This window comes from Hordeum vulgare, chromosome 3H (assembly GCF_904849725.1).
Source record: "Hordeum vulgare subsp. vulgare chromosome 3H, MorexV3_pseudomolecules_assembly, whole genome shotgun sequence".
Taxonomy (NCBI): Eukaryota; Viridiplantae; Streptophyta; class Magnoliopsida; order Poales; family Poaceae; genus Hordeum; species Hordeum vulgare.
In genome coordinates this window covers 182,772,390-182,787,691 of record NC_058520.1, presented here as the reverse complement: position 1 = coordinate 182,787,691, position 15,302 = coordinate 182,772,390, and the positions used below count along the sequence as shown (strand labels likewise).

The 15,302-nt window shown below is 45.8% G+C and overlaps 1 long non-coding RNA gene across 1 annotated transcript; it reads right to left on the bottom strand.

Annotated features, from left to right (window-relative positions):
• Window positions 1-2,445: 2,445 nt before the first annotated feature.
• LOC123443441 lies at window positions 2,446-15,186 on the bottom strand. Its single transcript, XR_006630670.1, has 2 exons — window positions 8,079-15,186; window positions 2,446-4,499 (listed from the first exon to the last, which is right to left on the bottom strand). It is a non-coding gene; the product is annotated as an uncharacterized LOC123443441 (long non-coding RNA).
• Window positions 15,187-15,302: the final 116 nt, after the last annotated feature.

Sequence of the window (15,302 nt, the reverse complement as noted above, 5' to 3'; positions counted from 1 at the left end):
TGATGTGCCATCTTCTCCGTCTCGGCCTTCTTATGGCTTGCGACCTCTTCCACTTTTGCATGTGGACCGCCTTAGGCTATGAAACGTTGGCGCCACTTTCTTGAGCAGACTTCTTATCTTGATGTTATTCATACCAAATGGCGCCTTGCCATGGTAGAGGATATTGTGTCCCTTCCTCCTCGTGTTCGTCCCATTACTTGGTGCGTCTACAAGGTTAAGACTCGCTCTGATGGTTCTCTTGAACATTACAAAGCTCGTCTTGTGGCTCGTGGCTTTCAGTAGAATCATGGTCCTAATTACGATGAGAGTTTCAGCTCATGCGGGCCATACGACAATTGTTCACACACATCTTGTTGCGGCCTTTATTCGTCACTCCGTCTCGGCTTGATGTTAAGAAAGACTTTTTAATGGTGAATTTTGTCAGGGGTTTTACGTGCAGCCACCACTTGGGTATTCCACATCTAGATTCTCATGTTCATGTTTTTACTGTCAATGTAACTTCCCTGCCAGTCGATAGTCGAGGCACTCTTGGCAGTTTGTCTTGCATGTTCCTTCTTTTGCTCATCTTCCTTGACTTTACTACACTCATTGTTCGCGTGTTGTGGATTCTTATAATGAGTCATCTCCCTCAACTACTATGTCTTCTTCTGTTGGCAACACATAGCTCCAGATCAGCCTACTTATGGCTTTCGAGCTCGTCCGCTTCTGCCTATTGACTGCTATGGTTAGTTATTGCGGTGCTCTTCACAAGAAGACTTCTTATCATGACATTTTTTTCATCCACAATGGCAGCATGTGATGGCATCAAATGCTCTTCACCTCGTCGGCTAGTGGAATCTCATTTCCCTTCCTCCTCTTGCTCGTCTCATTACTTGTAACTAGGCCCACAAGGGTGAGACTATGATGTTTCTCTAGAGCTTTACAAAGCTCGTCTACTGGTGAGAACATATAGTCATGACTAGGATGAGACATTTGCTCCTGTATGGCCCAGATGACCACTTTTGGCACACTTTTCGATGTGCTTCTGTTTGCCAACATAGGCTCTCTATCTATCTATCTATCTCTCTCTCTCTCTCTCTCTCTCTCTCTCTCTCTCTCTCTCTCTCTCTCTCTCTCTCTCTCTCTCTCTCTCTCTCTCTCAGCTTGATGTCAACAATCCTACATGTAGCCACCACTTGGGTATTCTTTTCCAGCCGGCATGGTTTGTCGCCTTCGGCATTATCTATATGCTCTTTAGCAAACCCCTCATGACTGGTTTGAGCGTTGTCTCTGTGGTTAATAAGGCTCGTTTTTCAACGGGTGCTCATGATCCTACACGACTCTTAAGTACATTGCCTTTGTGAAGGCTCGTCACAGTGAGTTTCTTATGTCTGACCTTGGTCCTCATCGCTACTTCCCTGAGTCTACCTTTGATGGCTTCTTTATTTGCTAAGAGAAGTATATCCAGGATCTTCTTGCTCCTCTTACTGACAAGCGTCCTGTTGAGACTCCTTGGAGTCAACATCCACCTTTTTGGGTCCACCTCCGCTCCCTGCCAGTTGGATGGGCATCCTTTGCCTTGTTGTGGGTTGCTATGTGAACTGTCTCAATCCCACATCCCGTGTTCCCTTTATGGGCGACACCAGAACCCACGCTCGAGCAACACCAATGGTGAGCAGGAGCTCGGACAGTTGGCGCATACCTGGATTATGCACGGCAAGCCGAGGACACGGCGCTACCTAAAGCCAGGGTCAAGGGCGCACTGTAGGAGAACGTGGGGTGCTTAATCAAGTGCGTGGCACACAACCCACAAACAGGAGAAGCACACCAAGCCGGATCGGCGGGTAACGGAGAGCGCACAGGCACGTAGGATGCTGGATCAAGTGACTCTGCTGCTACAGTCGCTAGTCTCTCCACCTCTGTTACCTTGTCTACCAGTTATGCTTAGAAGTGCCATCGTCGCCTGGGGTCACTTGTGTGGCTCTCATCTCGCATCCTTAGTTTGACATGGTCTTCTTGGATCAGTCTCGGATGATGTCTCTAAACTGTCTGGGTTGTCGGCTTGGTAAACAGCTATACTTACCTTATGCTCATAGCGAGACAGTGTCTCAACAACCCTTTCAACCTTGTTCACTCTGATGTCTGGGGCCCACCTCCTTTCGCCTCGAAAGGAGGTCATCGCTAGTACTATATTTATAGATGACTTCTCTCAACACACCTGGATATACTTTATTTCCTTTCGTAGTGAGGTCTTATATGTGTAAGCGTTTTGACGCCATGGCACACAACAAGTTCCCTACGCCTATTCTTGTATTCCGTGATGACTCTGGTGGAGAATAAATCTCCAAGATGTTGCATTCAATCCTTGTTGAGCACGGTGCTCTTGCTCAGTTCTCTTATCCTGGTAACTTCCCTACCTGTCGATAGTCGAGGCGCTCTTGGCAGTTTCTCTTTTCATGTTCCTTCTTTTGCTCGTCTTCCTTGACTTTACTACACTCACTGTTCGCGTCTTGTGGATTCTTCTAATGAGTCAACTCCCTCGATTACTATGTATTCTTCTGTTGGCAACACATAGCTCCAGATCAGCCTACTTATGGCTTTCGAGCTCGCCTGCTATGGTTAGTTATTGTGGTGCTCTTCGCAAGACGACTTCTTATCATGACGGTTTTTCATCCATAATGGCAGCATGTGATGACATCAAAGGGTGAGGCTATGATGTTTCTCTAGAGCTTTACAAAGCTCATCTAGTGGTGAGAACATATAGTCATGACTACGATGAGACATTTGCTCCTGTAAGGCCCAGATGACCACTTTTGGCACACTTTTCGATGTGGCTTCTGTTTGCCAACATAGTATCTCTCACCGCCTATTCTTGTATTCTGTGATGACTCGGTGGACACTAAATCTCCAAGATGTTGCGCTCAATCCTTGTTGAGCAGGGTGCTCTTGCTCAGTTCTCTTATCTTGGTGCTCATGCTCAGAAATGGCATGGCTGAGGGCAAGCATCGTCAACTATTGAGACGGCTCATAGGTTCAATTTCACTGTTCTCTCTTCCGCCACACTTTTGGATGGTCACTGCCTCTCTTACGCCACACCTTTGGGTTGAATGCGTCTCCACTTCCACCATGGTCATCTCCTTTCAAGAGTCTATTTGATCGTTTCCAGATTATTCAGCGCTTCAATTGTTTGGTTGTGTTTGATGTGCCCTTACTGCCTCTCGTCAATGTTCCAAACTTACTACTTAGTATGTTGAGTGTTCATAGGATACAACAATGACCATAAGAGATATTGTTGTTGGGATCAGGTTGGTCATCGGGTGCTATTTCTCACAGTATGACTTTTAATGAGTCTCGTCCCTGCTACGTGTGACCATCATCCCCGACCTTTTTAGTGGAGGATGTGTTACCTCACTTTTCCCGACATTCTTATCACTATAGTTGAGCCCTATTCCATTCCTCGTACTGCTCCTGCTTCTCCAATTATTACAGATTCAACACCATCATCTCCTATGATTTCCTCACTTCGCTTATCACGGGATTTTAAACCTTCATCATCGGTGACTTCCTTGTCTCCATAACCTGAGCTTATCTCGGGGATTATTGCTCGTATTCTTCCACATTTGCCTCACTTTTAAACACGTCGTTCATGTGTTCTGGATGCATCTACTGATGTGCCATCTTCTCCGTCTCGGCCTTCTTATGGCTTGCGACCTCGTCCACTTTTGCATGTGGACCGCCTTAGGCTATGAAACGTTGGCGCCACTTTCTTGAGCAGACTTCTTATCTTGATGTTTTTCATACCAAATGGCGCCTTGCCATGGTAGAGGATATTGCTACTGTTGAGCACATCAGCACATCGGATATTGTGTCCCTTCCTCCTCGTGTTCGTCCCATTACTTGGTGCGTCAACAAGGTTAAGACTCGCTCTGATGGTTCTCTTGAACATTACAAAGCTCGTCTTGTGGCTCGTGGCTTTTAGTAGAATCATGGTCCTAATTACGATGAGAGTTTCAGCTCATGCGGGCCATACGACAATTGTTCACACACATCTTGTTGCGGCCTTTATTCGTCACTCCGTCTCGGCTTGATGTTAACAAAGACTTTTTTAATGGTGAATTTTGTCAGGGGTTTTACGTGCAGCCACCACTTGGGTATTCCACATCTAGATTCTCATGTTCATGTTTTTACTGTCAATGTAACTTCCCTGCCAGTCGATAGTCGAGGCACTCTTGGCAGTTTGTCTTGCATGTTCCTTCTTTTGCTCATCTTCCTTGACTTTACTACACTCATTGTTCGCGTGTTGTGGATTCTTATAATGAGTCATCTCCCTCAACTACTATGTCTTCTTCTGTTGGCAACACATAGCTCCAGATCAGCCTACTTATGGCTTTCGAGCTCGCCGGCTTCTGCCTATTGACTGCTATGGTTAGTTATTGCGGTGCTCTTCACAAGAAGACTTCTTATCATGACATTTTTTTCATCCACAATGGCAGCATGTGATGGCATCAAATGCTCTTCACCTCGTCGGCTAGTGGAATCTCATTTCCCTTCCTCCTCTTGCTCGTCTCATTACTTGTAACTAGGCCCACAAGGGTGAGACTATGATGTTACTCTAGAGCTCTACAAACCACGTCTAGTGGTGAGAACATAGTCATGACTACGATGAGACATTTGCTCCTGTATGGCCCAGATGACCACTTTTGGAACACTTTTCGATGTGCTTCTGTTTGCCAACATAGGCTCTCTCTCTCTCTATCTATCTATCTATCTCTCTCTCTCTCAGCTTGATGTCAACAATGCCTACATGTAGCCACCACTTGGGTATTCTTTTCCAGCCGGCATGGTTTGTCGCCTTCGGCGTTCTCTATATGCTCTTTCGCAAACCCCTCATGACTGGTTTGAGCATTGTCTCTGTGGTTAATAAGGCTCGTTTTTCAACGGGTGCTCATGATCCTGCACGACTCTTAAGTACATTGCCTTTGTGAAGGCTCGTCACAGTGAGTTTCTTATGTCTGACCTTGGTCCTCATCGCTACTTCCCTGAGTCTACCTTTGATGGCTTCTTTATTTGCTAAGAGAAGTATATCCAGGATCTTCTTGCTCCTCTTACTGACAAGCGTACTGTTGAGACTCCTTCGAGTCAACATCCACCTTTTTGGGTCCACCTCCGCTCCCTGCCAGTTGGATGGGCATCCTTTGCCTTGCTGTGGGTTGCTATGTGAACTGTCTCAATCCCACATCCCGTGTTCCCTTTATGGGCGACACCAGAACCCACGCTCGAGCAACACCGATGGTGAGCAGGAGCTCGGACAGTTGGCGCATACCTGGATTATGCACGGCAAGCCGAGGACATGGCGCTACCTAAAGCCAGGGTCAAGGGCGCACTGTAGGAGAACGTGGGGTGCTTAATCAAGTGCGTGGCACACAACCCGCAAACAGGAGAAGCACACCAAGCCGGATCGGCGGGTAACGGAGAGCGCACAGGCACGTAGGATGCTGGATCAAGTGACTCTGCTGCTACAGCCGCTAGTCTCTCCACCTCTGTTACCTTGTCTACCAGTTATGCTTAGAAGTGCCATCGTCGCCTGGGGTCACTTGTGTGGCTCTCATCTCGCATCCTTAGTTTGACATGGTCTTCTTGGATCAGTCTCGGATGATGTCTCTAAACTGTCTGGGTTGTCGGCTTGGTAAACAGCTATACTTACCTTATGCTCATAGCGAGACAGTGTCTCAACAACCCTTTCAACCTTGTTCACTCTGATGTCTGGGGCCCACCTCCTTTCGCCTCGAAAGGAGGTCATCGCTAGTACTATATTTATAGATGACTTCTCTCAACACACCTGGATATACTTTATTTCCTTTCGTAGTGAGGTCTTATATGTGTAAGCGTTTTGACGCCATGGCACACAACAAGTTCCCTACGCCTATTCTTGTATTCCGTGATGACTCTGGTGGAGAATAAATCTCCAAGATGTTGCATTCAATCCTTGTTGAGCACGGTGCTCTTGCTCAGTTCTCTTATCCTGGTAACTTCCCTACCTGTCGATAGTCGAGGCACTCTTGGCAGTTTCTCTTTTCATGTTCCATCTTTTGCTCGTCTTCCTTGACTTTACTACACTCACTGTTCGCGTGTTGTGGATTCTTCTAATGAGTCAACTCCCTCGATTACTATGTATTCTTCTGTTGGCAACACATAGCTCCAGATCAGCCTACTTATGGCTTTCGAGCTCACCTGCTATGGTTAGTTATTGTGGTGCTCTTCGCAAGACGACTTCTTATCATGACGTTTTTTCATCCATAATGGCAGCATGTGATGACATCAAAGGGTGAGGCTATGATGTTTCTCTAGAGCTTTCCAAAGCTCATCTAGTGGTGAGAACATAGTCATGACTACGATGAGACATTTGCTCCTGTATGGCCCCGGATGACCACTTTTGGCACACTTTTCGATGTGGCTTCTGTTTGCCAACATAGTATCTCTCTACGCCTATTCTTGTATTCTGTGATGACTCGGTGGAGAATAAATCTCCAAGATGTTGCGCTCAATCCTTGTTGAGCAGGGTGCCATTGCTAAGTTCTCTTATCCTGGTGCTCATGCTCAAAAATGGCATGGCTGAGGGCAAGCATCGTCAACTATTGAGACGGCTCATAGGTTCAATGTCACTGCTCTCTCTTCCGCCACACTTTTGGATGGTCACTGCCTCTCTTACGCCACACTTTTGGGTTGAATTTGTCTCCACTTCCACCATGGTCATCTCCTTTCGAGAGTCTATTTGATCGTTTCCAGATTATTCAGCGCTTCAATTGTTTGGTTGTGTTTGATGTGCCCTTACTGCCTCTCGTCAATGTACCAAACTTACTACTTAGTATGTTGAGTGTTCATAGGATACAACAATGACCATAAGAGATATTGTTGTTGGGATCAGGTTGGTCATCGGGTGACTATTTCTCACGGTATGAGTTTTAGTGAGTCTCGTCCCTGCTGCGTGTGGCCATCATCCCCGACCTTTTTAGTGGAGGATGTGTTATCTCACTTTTCCCGACATTCCTATCACTATCGTTGAGCCCTATTCCATTCCTCGTACTGCTCCTGCTTCTCCAATTATTACAGATTCAGCACCATCATCTCCTATGATTTCCTCGCTTCGCTTATCACGGGATTCTAAACCTTCATCACCGGTGACTTCCTTGTCCCCATAACCTAAGCTTATCTCGAGGATTATTGCTCGTATTCTTCCACATTTGCCTCACTTTTAAACACGTCGTTCGTGTGTTGTGGATGCATCTACTGATGTGACATTTTCTCCGTCTCGGCCTTCTTATGGCTTGCGACCTCGTACACTTTTGCCTGTTGACCGCCTTAGGCTATGAAACGTTGGCGCTACTTTCTTGAGCAGACTTCTTATCTTGATGTTATTCATACCAAATGGCGCCTTGCCATGGTAGAGGATATTGCTACTGTTGAGCACATCAGCACATCGGATATTATGTCCCTTCCTCCTCGTGTTCGTCCCATTACTTGGTGCGTCTACAAGGTTAAGACTCGCTCTGATGGTTCTCTTGAACATTACAAATCTCGTCTTGTGGCTCGTGGCTTTCAGTAGAATCATGGTCCTAATTACGATGAGAGTTTTTGCTCATGCGGGCCATACGACAATTGTTCACACACATCTTGTTGCGGCCTTTATTCGTCACTTCGTCTCGGCTTGATGTTAAGAATGTCTTTTTTAATGGTGAATTTTGTGAGGGGTTTTACGTGCAGCCACCACTTGGGTATTCCACATCTAGATTCTCATGTTCATGTTTTTACTGTCAATGTAACTTCCCTGCCAGTCGATAGTCGAGGCACTCTTGGCAGTTTGTCTTGCATGTTCCTTCTTTTGCTCATCTTCCTTGACTTTACTACACTCATTGTTCGCGTGTTGTGGATTCTTCTAATGAGTCATCTCCCTCAACTACTATGTCTTCTTCTGTTGGCAACACATAGCTCCAGATCAGCCTACTTATGGCTTTCGAGCTCGTCCGCTTCTGCCTATTGACTGCTATGGTTAGTTATTGCGGTGCTCTTCACAAGAAGACCACCGCAATAATGCTCTTCACCTCGTCGGCTAGTGGAATCTCATTTCCCTTCCTCCTCTTGCTCGTCTCATCACTGTAACTAGGCCCACAAGGGTGAGACTATGATATTTCTCTAGAGCTTTATAAAGCTCGTCTAGTGGTGAGAACATATAGTCATGACTACGATGAGACATTTGCTCCTGTATGGCCCAGATGACCACTTTTGGCACACTTTTCGATGTGCTTCTGTTTGCCAACATAGGCTCGCTCTCTCTCTCTATCTATCTATCTATCTATCTCTCAGCTTGATGTCAACAATGCCTACATGTAGCCACCACTTGGGTATTCTTTTCCAGTCGGCATGGTTTATCGCCTTCGGCGTTCTCTATATGATCTTTAGCAAACCCCTCATGACTGGTTTGAGCGTTGTCTCTGTGGTTAATAAGGCTCGTTTTTCAACGGGTGCTCATGACCATGCACGACTCTTAAGTACATTGCCTTTGTGAAGGCTCGTCACAGTGAGTTTCTTATGTCTGACCTTGGTCCTCATCGCTACTTCCCTGAGTCTACCTTTGATGGCTTCTTTATTTGCTAAGAGAAGTATATCTAGGATCTTCTTGCTCCTCTTACTGACAAGCACATTGTTGAGACTCCTATGGAGTCAACATCCACCTTTTTGGGTCCACCTCCGCTCCCTGCCAGTTGGATGGGCATCCTTTGCCTTGCCGCGGGTTGCTATGTGAACTGTCACAATCACACATCCCGTGTTCCCTTTATGCGCGACACCAGAACCCACGCTCGAGCAACACCAATGGTGAGCAGGAGCTCGGAGAGTTGGCGCATACCTGGATTATGCACGGCAAGCCGAGGACACGGCGCTACCTAAAGCCAGGGTCAAGGGCGCACTGTAGGAGAACGTGGGGTGCTTAATCAAGTGTGGCACACAACCCGCAAACACGAGAAGCACACCAAGCCGGATCGGCGGGTAACGGAGAGCGCACATGCACGTAGGATGCTGGATCACGTGACTCTGCTGCTACAGCCGCTAGTCTCTCCACCTCTGTTACCTTGTCTACCAGTTATGCTTAGAAGTGCCATCGTCGCCTGGGGTCACTTGTGTGGCTCTCATCTCGCATCCTTAGTTTGACATGGTCTTCTTGGATCGGTCTCCGACGATGTCTCTAAACTGTCTGGGTTCTCGGCTTGGTAAACAGCTATAGTTACCTTATGCTCATAGCGAGACAGTGTCTCAACAACCCTTTCAACCTTGTTTACTTTGATGTCTCAACAACCCTTTCAACCTTGTTCACTTTGATGTCTGGGGTCCACCTCCTTCCGCCTCGAAAGGAGGTCATCGCTAGTACTATATTTATAGATGACTTCTCTCAACACACCTGGATATACGTTATCTCCTTTCGTAGTGAGGTCTTATCTGTGTAAGCGTTTTGCTGCCATGGTTCACACCAAGTTCTCTACGCCTATTCTTGTATTCCGTGATGACTCTTCTGGAGAATAAACCTCCAAGATGTTGCATTCAATCCTTGTTGAGCAGGGTGCTCTTGCTCAGTTCTCTTATCCTGGTAACTTCCCTGCCAGTCGATAGTCGAGGCTCTCTTGGCAGTTTCTCTTTTCATGTTCCTTCTTTTGCTCGTCTTCCTTGACTTTTGTACACTCACTGTTCGCGTGTTGTGGATTCTTCTAATGAGTCATCTCCCTCGACTAATATGTCTTCTTCTGTTGGCAACACATAGCTCCAGATCAGCCTACTTATGGCTTTCGAGCTCGCCCGCTTCTGCCTATTGACTGCTATGGTTAGTTATTGCGGTGCTCTTCACAAGAAGACTTCTTATCATGACATTTTTTTCATCCACAATGGCAGCATGTGATGGCATCAAATGCTCTTCACCTCGTCGGCTAGTCGACTCTCATTTCCCTTCCTCCTCTTGCTCGTCTCATCACTGTAACTAGGCCCACAAGGGTGAGACTATGATGTTTCTCTAGAGCTTTACAAAGCTCGTCTAGTGGTGAGAACATATAGTCATGACTACGATGAGACATTTGCTCCTGTATGGCCCAGATGAGCCCTTTTGGCACACTTTCGATGTGGCTTCAGTTTGCCAACATAGTATCTCTCTCTCTACCCTTGATGTCAACAATGCCTACACGTACCCACCACTTGGGTATTCTTTTCCAGCAGTCATGGTTTGTCATCTTCGGCGTTCTCTATATGGTCTTAAGCAAACCCGTCATGCCTAGTTTGAGCGTTGTCTCTTTGGTTAATGCAACTCATTTTTCAGCGAGTGCTCATGATACTGCACGACTCTTAAGTACATTGCCTTTGTGAAGGCTCGTCATAGTGAGTTTCTTATCTCTGACCTTGGTCCTCATCGCTACTTCCCTGAGTCTACCTTCGAAGGCTTCTTTATTTGTTAAGACAAGTATATCCAGGATCTTCTTGCTCCTGCTGCTCTTACGGACGAGCGTACTATGGAGACTCCTATGGAGTCAACATCCATCTTTTTGTGTCCACCTCCGCTCCCTGTCAGTCTGGATGGGCATCCATTGCCTTGTTGTGGGTTGCTATGTGAACTATCTCGATCCCACATCCCGTGCCCTTTATGGGCGACACGAGAACCCACACTCGAGCAAACACCAATGGTGAGCAGGAGCTCGGATAGTCGACGCGTACCTGGATTATGCACGGCAAGCCGAGGACACAACGCTACCTAAAGCCAGGGTCAACGATGCACTGTAGGAGAATGTGGGGTGCTTAATCAAGTGCGTGGCACACAACCCACAAACAGGAGAAGCACACCAAGCCGATCGACGGGTAACGAAGAGTGCACAGGCACCTAGGATGCTGGATCAAGTGACACTGCTGCTACAGCCCCTAGTCTTTGCACCACTGTTACCTTGTCTACCAGTTATGTTTAGAAGTGGCATCGTCACCTGGGGTCATTTGTGTGGCTCTCATCTTGCATCCTTGGTTTGACGTGGTCTTCTTGGATCAGTCTCCGACGATGTCTCTAAACCCTATGGTTGTCGGCTTGGCAAACAGTTATAGTTACCTTATGCTCATATCGAGAGAGTGTCTCAACACCCTTTCAACCTTGTTCACTTTGATGTCTCGGGTCCATCTCCTTTCGCCTCGAAAGGAGGTCATCGCTAGTACTATATTTATAGATGACTTCTCTCAACACACCTGGATATACTTTATTTCCTTTCGTAGTGAGGTCTTATCTACGTTAATGTTTTCCTGCCATGGTTCACACCAAGTTCTCTACGCCTATTCTTGTATTCTGTGATGACTCTGGTGGAGAATAAATCTCGAAGATGTTGCATTCAATCCTTGTTGAGCAGGGTGCTCTAGCTCAGTTCTCTTATCCTCGTGCTCATCATGCTCAGAAATGGCATGGCTCAGCGCAAGCATTGCAAACTTTTGAGACGGCTCGTAGGTTGAATGTCACTGCTCCCTCTTCCGCCACACTTTTGGATGGTCACTTCCTCTCTTACGCCACACTTTTGGGTTGAATACGTCTACATTTCCACCATGGTCATCTCCTTTCAAGAGTCTTTGATCGTTTCCAAATTATTCAGCGCTTCAATTGTTTGGTTGTGTTTGATGTGTCCTTACTGCCTCTCATGAATGTAAACTTACTGCTTAGTCTGTTGAGTGTTCATAGGATACAACAATGAGACTAAGTGATATTGTTGTTAGGATCATGTTGGTCATCGGGTGACTATTTCTCATGGTATGACTTTTGATGAGTCCACTCCCTTCTACCTGTGACCATCTTCCCCAACCTTTTCAATGGAGGATATCCTTTACATAATCTATCACTATTGTTGAGCCCTAATCCATTCCTCGTACTGCTCCTGCTTCTCCAATTATTCCAAATTCATCACCATCATTTCCTTTGATTTCCTCACTTCGCTTATCACGGGATTCTAAACCTTCATCACCGATGACTTCCTTGTCTCCATAACCTGAGGTTATCTCGAGGATTCTTGCTCGTATTCTTCCACATTTGCCTCACTTTTAAACACGCCGTTCGTGTGTTGTGGATGCATTTACTGATGTGCCATCTTCTCCGTCTCATCCTTCTTATGGCTTGCGACCTCGTCCACTTTTGCTTGTTGACCGCCTTAGTCTATGAAACGTTGGCGCTACTTTCTTGAGCAGACTTCTTATCTTAATGTTATTCATACCAAGTGGCGCCTTGAGATGGTAGAGGATATTGTTACTGTTGAGCACATCAGCACATGGGATATTGTTTCCCTTCCTCCTCGTGTTTGTCCCATTACTTGGTGCATCTACTAGGTTAAGACTCGCTCTGATGGTTCTCTTGGACGTTACAAAGCTCGTCTTGTACTATATTTATTGATGACTTCTCTCAACACACATGGATATACTTTATTTCCTTTCGTAGTGAGGTCTTATCTGTGTAAGCATTTTGCTGTCATGGTTCACACCAAGTTCTCTACGCTTATTCTTGTATTCTATGAGGACTCTGGTGGAGAATAAATCTCCATGATGTTACGTTCAATCCTTGTTGAGCAGGGTGTTCTTGCTCAGTTCTCTTATCCTGGTGCTCATGCTCAGAAATGGCATGGTTGGGGGCAAGCAAGGTAACTATTGAGACGGCTCGTAGGTTGAATGTCGCTGCTCACTCTTCCGCCACATTTTTGGGCCGAGTCTGTCTCCACTTCCATCTATCTCATCAACCTTCGACAATCTAATCCACTGTACATAGCCGTCTCCTTTCGAGAGTCTATTTAATTGTTTCCAGACGCTTCAATTGTTTGGTTGTGTTTGCTATGTTCTTCTTTCTCCTTGTGAATGCACCAAACTAACTTCTCAGTTTGTTTAGTGTACTCTTAGGATACGACGATGAGCATAAGGGATATCGTTGTTGAGATCACGTTGGTTGACGGATGCCTATTTCTCAGGTTGTGACTTTCGATTAGTCTCATCCCTTCTACACGCATTCATGTTCCTCGACCTTTTCATTGCAGGATATATCTCTTTCCACAATTTTTCTGACACTCCTATCATTCCTGTTGAGCCCTTATCCATTCACTTCTCCGATTATAGGCTTATAGCAGATCTAACGCCATCATCTCCTATGATTTCCAGACCTCACTTCGCGGGATTTTACACCTTCATCATCGGTGGCTTCCTTGTCTGCATCACCTGAGTTTACCCCGATGATTCCCCCTCGTATCATTTCATCTTTTCCTCACGTTTACACTCAATGACCGCGTGTTGTGTATGTGTATAATGATGTGCCATCTTCCCCGTCTCGGCCTACTTACGACTTGCGTTCCCATCTATTTCCACCAATTGACCGCCTTGATATTTCAAGCGCTGACGCTACTGTTCTTGAGCCGACTTCTTATTGCGGTGTTGTTGTTCGTCCAAAATGGCAGTTTGCGATATTAAAAAAGATTGCTGCTCTTGAACGCAGCAGCACCTGGGGTCTTGTTTCTCTTCCTCTTTGTGTTCGTGCCGTCACTTGTTAAGACGCTCTCATGGTTATGTTGAGTGTTACAAAGCTCGTCTTGTGGCTCGTGGCTTTTTGCTCATGTGAAACATATGACCATTTTTTGCACATTCGCCATTGTTCTATATCTCAACTTGATGTTAAAAATGTCTTTCTTAATTGTGAGCTATGCGAGGAGGTTTATATGCAGCCACCACCTAGGTATTATGTTCCGTACGACATGATTTGTCGTGTACGTCGCTCTCCATGGCCGGAAGCAAGCCCTCTTGTCTGCTTTGAGCGTTTTGCCTTTGCGGTGCTTGTCGTTGGTTTCAACGAGTACCCATGATCTGTTGTTGATCCACCTTTCTGCTCTTGGTCGTACTCTTCTTCTATAAGTTGATGACATGTTCACCACTAGCGAAGAGACTGAGTATATTGCCTTTGTGAAGGCACGTATTAGTGAGCAGTTTCTTATGTCTAATATTGGCCCACTTTGTTACTTTCTTGGGATCAAAGTCTCTTGTTAGTGAAGAAAAGTAATCCAAGATCTTCTTGCTCGTGCTGTTCTTACTGTGTTTCTCTTAATGATGAGTGCGTCATTGACTCCCATGTAGCTCAATATTCATCACCGTGCTAATGATGGTGACCCTTTGTCTGCTTTGACACGTTATCATCATCTTGTTGGGAGTCTTCTAAGCTGACACTCGCCCGGATATCTACTATCATGTCCATATTTTGAGTAAGTTTGTCTCTACCCCCACTTCGGCTCACTAGCCATCTTCTTTGTGTTTTTTGATATTTTCGTGGCACGATCTATCACTATCTATTTTTTCCCGTTCCCATTCATTATAGCTCCATGCATGATGTTGCGTGGGCTAGTGATCCCTTGGATCGTCGTTCACTTTTTGCTTACTGTGCATTTCTAGTGGTTCTCTAATTGCTTGGAAGAAGAACCAGACCGTAGTGCGCCCCGTATGAGTGTACCTCCTCCTCCAACACATGATGCTACGTGGGCTAGCGATCCCTTCAATGAAGAACCAGACTGCAGTGCCCCGTACAAGTGCACCTCCTCCTGCAACGTTAACACCGCCGTGCCACCGTCCAGCTCTACCCTCCACTATATGCTCTACGACATTGCTTTCGCGGCTAGGATGGTGGCGAACTCGCTAGCGCTAATGCCTCTCGCACGATGTCGCTAGAGCCTTCATCCTCTCAAGTGGCATGAACAACCGGGGGGACTATGTTGCCATGGCCGCTGGCCTTCCCTCTCTCGTATCATGAAGTGACTACCAGAAATAGTCTAGCGTATTAGGGGAATGAGGCCCAAATAGAATTGTTAAGGTGAGTTAGGCTCACTACCACAATGGTTGGTATATTCTTCTCCAAAGTGGACCACGTTTGCATAACAGAACCGAGTGGGATATGGTCATACTCTATCAAGCCCAAATTATAATCTTCTTTTCTCAATAAACTTTAACCCCGACTTTCAAATAATAATTTGACCCAAACACTAGACAGCATTTACCATAATTCTTTATACATCACACCATATTTCTAGAAACTACCAACATGTAAGTCGTACGAAAGAAAGGAATAAATCTGCGCATGTAATTTACTCCCTCCGGTCCTTTTTACTCCGCATATTGGATTTGGGTCAAGTCAAACTTTACAAAGTTTGACCAAATATATATTGAAAAATATCAACATCTACAATATCAAATATACATATCATGAAACTACCTTTCGTAATGAATCTAACAGTATTAATTTGACATTGTGA